This window comes from Crinia signifera, chromosome 5 (genome assembly GCF_055691185.1).
Source record: "Crinia signifera chromosome 5, ASM5569118v1, whole genome shotgun sequence".
Classification (NCBI taxonomy): domain Eukaryota; kingdom Metazoa; phylum Chordata; class Amphibia; order Anura; family Myobatrachidae; genus Crinia; species Crinia signifera.
In genome coordinates, this window is record NC_139221.1 from 126,119,286 (window position 1) to 126,126,175 (window position 6,890).

At 42.6% G+C, this 6,890-nt stretch overlaps 1 pseudogene; it reads left to right on the plus strand.

Annotated features, from left to right (window-relative positions):
• The first annotated feature begins 881 nt into the window (after window positions 1-881).
• LOC146005994 (5S ribosomal RNA) lies at window positions 882-998 on the plus strand (annotated as a pseudogene).
• The last annotated feature ends 5,892 nt before the right edge of the window (window positions 999-6,890 follow it).

The following is a 6,890-nucleotide window of genomic DNA, read 5'->3' on the forward strand; positions in this document are numbered from 1 at the left end:
GTCTGTCCTCTGATACATTAAGAAGGACCACATGGGAATATTAAGGGCAGCTCAAGGGGGATCGGCTGGCCATACACAGCTGCGACTTCTCACAGTAGTGTATAGCCACCTTAAGGGGCATTATGGGAGGGGGGAACTGGGAACTTTTTTGGCTGGAGGAGCCAAATTTATAGTTACACCACTGAGCACAGTAGATCCCCTTACACGTTTAACCATACTGTAGAACAGGGTGGGTGAGGGGAGCTGCACTAAATATTAGGGAATATTTTACATTAATGTTAAGTTGGGGGATATAACTGATTATAATTGGTGAGTAATTCAATATTAAGCATCAAACTTCGACCTGTCCGATTAATTTATTTGTCGTACAATTGATGTTCAGTGGTGCACTATACACAATAACTGGAAGGAATGTCACAGGCAAAATATCATTAAAGGTAAATGTGAGTTATAGTCTAGAAAGAACCAACATAAGACCTCATTATCTGAAGAAATTCGTACAGGGTGCTAGGTTGGTGGTGCTAGTATTTCCTGTGATGTGACATCAAGACTAACTATGATATGTGTGACGCCCATGCCAATTTTGTAATCATTGGGCATTCACATCAATTAACCAATTATAAAGATCTTATTCACCCCTGCATGTACCACGGTGCACAGCATCTCCCATTACTGGCACAGTGGTTACAATCTTCAACACCTAAGAAGTGGGTACATCTTTTCTTCCTGTAAACTATATTTATACCCCTCACTTGTTCTAAGCTTACCACTGTCTACCATCTGGACTCGCTCACTCTCTCATTCACCTGGTTAACACCAGAGGAAAAGCAGAAGTGAAACCTGGCTCCTAGTATCATTTTGAGGCTCTCTCATCTGTCAATATATGCTGCCATACATCGCTATGCCGCCTGATCCCATCCGAACTCAGCAGCTAAGCAGTGACTGGCTGGATCAGTACCTCTTGGGAGACCACCAGGGAATATCCAGTGCTGTATTTACATCCAGACAGCAGAAGGAGCAAGTGCCCACAAAGAGCATTCCTCTGTCCTGCCAAAAACTCTGATACATCCCTATACCCTCCAAACCTGTAATTAACATCAAATGGAAGACCATCTACTCTAGGGTCCTGGAACAAGAATTACTGAATTTAATTAACTGTGGTACAAAATAATTTCCAATTATTGTTCTCTCTCAGTATCATCTTTTTCTTGTTCAAAAATTGTCTGTGACTGGGAAATACCCTACAATCTTTTTCGCCTATTATATTGACGTTGTTAAGTAATATTTTTAGATTATCATTGTCATGTATTTCTTTGAATTGATGTGTTATTACACCTAATATCTCATGGTGTACATTCTTTTGCAATCCTTTTTTAAAAACTGTGACGTATTTTATATATGAATAAATAAAGGTTAGATTTTATTTCACCCATTCTTTTCACTTATTTATAACTAAAGTGTGCACCAAAAAACCTTTGTGTTCTTCCTACATCTTTCTTAAGACACTTACTTTGATACATTTAACCATACAGCAGAGACCTATGTGCATCTTATGCCACAGAGTAGTACCTGTTAAACACATTACATCACACAGTAGTACCCCTTATACATGGAAAGCCCCTTATGCATGCTAAACCACATATTAGGGCCTATAATACACATCATGCCACACAGTATCACCCCTTATACACAGTATTCCACAGTATAGCCCAGTGGTAGCCAACTCCAGTCCTCAAGAGCCACCAACAGTTCATGTTTTCTAGATCACCCAGCTGGGGCACAGGTGCACTCATTACTGACTGGCACATTATAAATGATCCCCAGGTGGAGCTAATTTTTTCACTTACAGTATGATTCTGTGAGCATACCTGGAAAACGTTAACTGTTGGTAGCTCTCGAGGACTGGAGTTGGCTACCCCTGGTATAGTCCCTTATCTGTATTCTTTATGATCATTATTTCTCTTCTATATTCCTCCTCATTATCAAACCTCCTTCTTGTCATTTATCATCATTCCTCCTTCTCATCACTTTCAAACATGTCTTCATTTACCCCCACCCCACCCAGGGAAGCACAGTTCTGCTAATCTCATTTTTATTCTTTCAGGACCCAAATTGACACCTATTCTCCTGCTTACTGATTCCTGCAGGCTGTTCACTGTACTATCACTGAGTGGTGGGCTGCCCGCCTCAATGTTGCTGCTTCATGCCACATGCAATGTGGAAATTGACTCGAAGACACATCACATCTTTCCCAGTCCCAAGAGACACTGCAGGAGTTGGAGGAAGGTGGAGCAAAGGGGCAGCGCTGACCATTGTAATGTGCAATGTAGCAGAATGCCTCACAGAGAAGATCTGACAACCTTCAATTGCTGTCGTTAACAGCAGAATTGAATAGCTGAATGTCGATATTTCCACTTTTGGGAAATATTGGCACATATTTAATACCGTCAAAAGAGTTCCAATGGTAAGGTTTTTGTTACCCCCACTGCAAACTATAATGCTTTTCTGTTAGAATTACTGTACAGGGCCAAAGGCCCCCCCCCCCCCCCCCTTACACAGTACATATAAACAATGTTAACTATACCGCAAAGTTCAGTTTCCAAATCTACAGTATATGCCTCACTGATTGTCCTTGGTCCTTGTCAAAGATATGCAGCTTGGTGGTGATTTGGATGAAGCATTCAAACGTACAGTACATTAAATGGACATTGCATATATTATCCACTGAAGTACTGTATTACCTTACTTTTATAAATGCTAATTTGACATGTCATAGATTCAAAGTCATTAGAAGTTCTAACATGTACTTAAATTGTTTAGATATTTAGGTTCCAGTCTTTCCCCTTTTACAGAAAATATTTCTAATTTTGCCTATTCTGAGAAACTGTTATGGAAAAATAATCTTGCTTTCAACTGATAAATGATGCATTTTTATTCAGTTTTTCCATGGTAAATGCATTGAGTCATTTTTGTGCTACCGCATATCGAGGTCTCCAGGGCATGTCAATTCTCACATGCCTTTTATTAATCAATTGCTGCTGACATTGAGTCACATGCTTCCTGGTGAGTTAGAACACTTTATTGGTAAGTCTCTATTGTATTTAATATCCTGTTGCTTCTTTCTTGCATGGTTGAAACAATTTGTTCTAGTACCAAGTATAAGAAGCCTGGTTAATAAATGTGATTCATTTTGTCATTATTTATATAATAAGCAATAGAAATAGACCATCATTGGGTACAAATGGTCAATTACACTGTCCTTTTTTGCATTCCTGTAACAGCTAATTATACAGTTTGTGATTTTGGATGAATGCCTGCTTTCTAGATGGATGAATGTCAGCAAGAATATACAGTAACTCACTGTGTGTTTAGAAAGTAACATATAACAGTTAAGGTAATATCTATAAAACATTTGAAATGATTGTTCCTTTACAGTAACCGTTCCATTATATAAAACTGCACCATCACAAAACGCATAATTTTTTCAAACCATCCAACTGGGAAATCCGGAGGGTTGTTTCATGAAGATGAGAATGGATGAGACTTTGGGGGAAATTTACTGAAATAAATTTGTAAAAAAATAGGTGTATTTGTATCCAGAAATACACTTATTCTTGACATTTACTACCTCGAAAATACGGCAATTCGTATTCGTATTGATGTGCTATCAATACGAATACGAATTTCCGTATTTTCGGGATAGTAAGGGGGAAATTTACTAATATGAAAAACCTAGTTTTTCGTATTAGTATTTTCCCTACGACTGCATACGACTGTTTCAGTCGTATGCAAAGTCGTGTTCCGGAGGGGGATTTACAAAGCAGTCATATACGACTGCTTTGTAACCCTCCGATGTCGTAGGAATTCGTATTAGCAGCCGTATATACGGCTGCTAATACGAATTATTTGTAGGCAGTCTGCACAGATCAGTCAGATCCGTGCAGGCTGCAAGGTGTAAAAAAAATTAAATAAATAAATAAAAATTTTCCTGATTGGCCGCTAGGCGGCTAGGCGGCTCCTGATTGGCCAGAATTCATTCTGAGCCCAGACACCGAAGAGGAAGGTTCTCTCCGGCTCTGAAAGCCGGGGAGCGTCGCGGAAGATGCCGACAGCTGCTGGAAGTCGCCAGCAGCTGTCAGAAGACCTGGATGTCGACAGATGAAGAAAGAAGACCATCCATGCAGGACCTGGGTGAGTAGGATTTCCTTCCACAGGTCCAACATGGATTATCCTCGGACAGGACGCCGTCCCCGGAGCCGCCGACACGGAGCCGCCGACACGGAGCTGCCGACACCGGAGCCAGCGACCTACCAACGGGATCAAGATAGGTAAGTATCAGTATGTGTGTAATGTGTGTATTAAACTTTTATTTAAAATGGGTGTCAGTGTGTTTTATTTAACTATTTTTTTTACTGTGGCACTACAAGACCCAGCGGGCCCTTTAATGCCCAGCAGGCTGGGACTTGTGGTTCTCCAAGTCCCAGCTTGCTGGGGAGGCGTGCTGGCACTTGTAGTGCCACAGTAAAAAACAATCGTTTTTTCTATTTTTTACACCGCTATCAGCTCGATGCCCACCGCCCAGGGGCATCGAGGACAGCACCAGGCTTCAGCCTGGTCAGGTAAGTCCTGGAGGGGGGGGACCCCTTTATTGGGGGGGTCCCCACTCCCCCAGGGCCCCTGGCCAGGCTGACTGGTCGGTAGGGTTAATGCTTTGGCCGGGGGGACTTGCATAAAAAGTCTCCCCCCGGCTGTGGCATTACCCTGCTGGCTGGTTTTGCCTGGGGCTGGTTCTTAAAATACGGGGGACCCCTAGTCATTTTGTCCCCCGTATTTTGGGAACCAGCCCCAGAGCAGGAGCCTGGGGCTGGTTGTTAAAAATCAGGGAACCCCTATTTGTCGGGTTCCCTGATTTTTAATTACCGGCTCCAGGCTCTGTCAGCCTGGTGCTGGTTTCGGCTGTGGGGGGGACCCCACGCCGTTTTTTTTTTATTTATTTAATTTTTCTATTTTTCTACACTGCAGCCTGCACGGATCTGACTGATCCGTGCAGGCTAAAACGCAAATAGAACAGGAAAATGGTGTTCTATTTTCCTGTCGTATTTGCGTGGGTGTTTTACACCACTAAGCAGCCGTATTATCAGTACGGCTGCTTAGTAAATCAGAAACCACCATTCTTTTGAATGGTGATTTCTGTCGTATCCTATCGATGGTGTAGACATTTATATTTGTAAATACAAATACGAATGTTCCATCTTTAGGACTACGAATTGTTGTATTTTTGGGATTGTAAATCCCGAAAATACAAATTCGTAAAAAAAAGGTGTATTTCTCCCTACGAATACACCTTTTTTCTACGAATCCATTTTGGTAAATGTCCCCCAAAATGTCAAAAATAAGTGTATTTCTGGATACAAATACACCTATTTTTTTTTACAAATTTCCTTTAGTAAATTTCCCCCTTTATGACAAAATGTGCAACTTAACAGCAACACAACACACATGATGGGACCAGTAGGATATTTACCACTAGGCAACACAATCTCGGCCACTTAACCATTTGCAATCCAATTTTTTTTGCAATTCAAACAGTCTGGTTTAAATGTTTAAATTAATTGTCATTTTTTTATTATTATTCAAAAATGGTCTACATTGAATGTTGAACAATGTTAATGTTTTTACTTTAAAGTGACTTACCACTGGATCTGCTACTAGCACTAGGGCTGTTGAGCCTGACTAGATGTTGGACTTGAAAAGGTTAAGGCCTGGCTGGTCCCAGGGTGCTGCCACCAGCTGTCAATTTACTGTTTTACAGTGGCGTAACAATAGCCCCGCAGACCCCGCGGTCGCGGGGAGGAGCTGATTAAGTGTGGGCGCTGGGGGTCTGCTGGGCTATCATGCTCTAACCTGCTGCTGGGGCCCCTCTGTTCGCTGCTGCTGCTGTCAGGACCCGCAGATGCTAAAAATGGCCGCCCCCATACAACAGACACTTTTTGAGGATGCTAGAGGAGGCGTCAGCCTCCTCTAGCATCCTCAAAAACGTTCTACTGTGAGGGGGCGGCCATTTTTGTGGATCATTTTCATTAAGCCTGCCAGGAGGATAGCTGCCCGGGACCGCAGACAAGAGATAAGTAGCATCTGCGGGTCCCGGCGGCAGCAGCGGCGAACAGCGGGGGTAAGTAGCGGGGTTGGAGGCAGGGGGTTGGGGGCTTTATTGTAAGGAAGGGTGGCGTGCAAAAATTTCATGCGGGGGGTGCTCAAAAATAGTTACGCCACTGCTGTTTTAACTATACGTATTAATATGTACCCTCCTTCTGCTGCCTCTACCTATGTCTCCGGTTAAATCTTCTGGTAGTTGTTTAGTTTCATGGCTGCTCTACGCTACGTTATGTTTGAATCCTGGCAGCACCTGCCTTATTTCTCTAAGCTAAGTTATCAGCATAGAGCAGGCAGCAGTGCTATGCTAAGTTTGTTTGAAACTACGTTATCAGCATAGTCCAATGGCTGCCTTACTGCTGTAGCTAATTGGAAGCTACGTTATCAGTGTAGTTACATTATCAGCGTAGCTCATAGGCTGCCTTGAACTACATTGTCAGCGTAGTTACTCCGCGGCAGCCCAGCGCTGACAGGTCATTGTGGCACTTATGGTTCCACAGAGAAACAAACAGCCAGGCACACTGCTAACAAAGGGGGCGTCTAAAGGGTGCGTCTAGTACTCGCTTTTGCGTCTAAATTTAGATGTTCCGCAAACCCTGGCAAACCACTAACAAATGGGGCGTCTGAAGGGTGCGTCTAGTACTTAGACGCTATAGCATCTTAATACAGCCCCGGCAATTAGACGCTTTTGCGTCCAAAAAAGACACAGAACAAAAAAAGTTGAAAAACACTAGTAA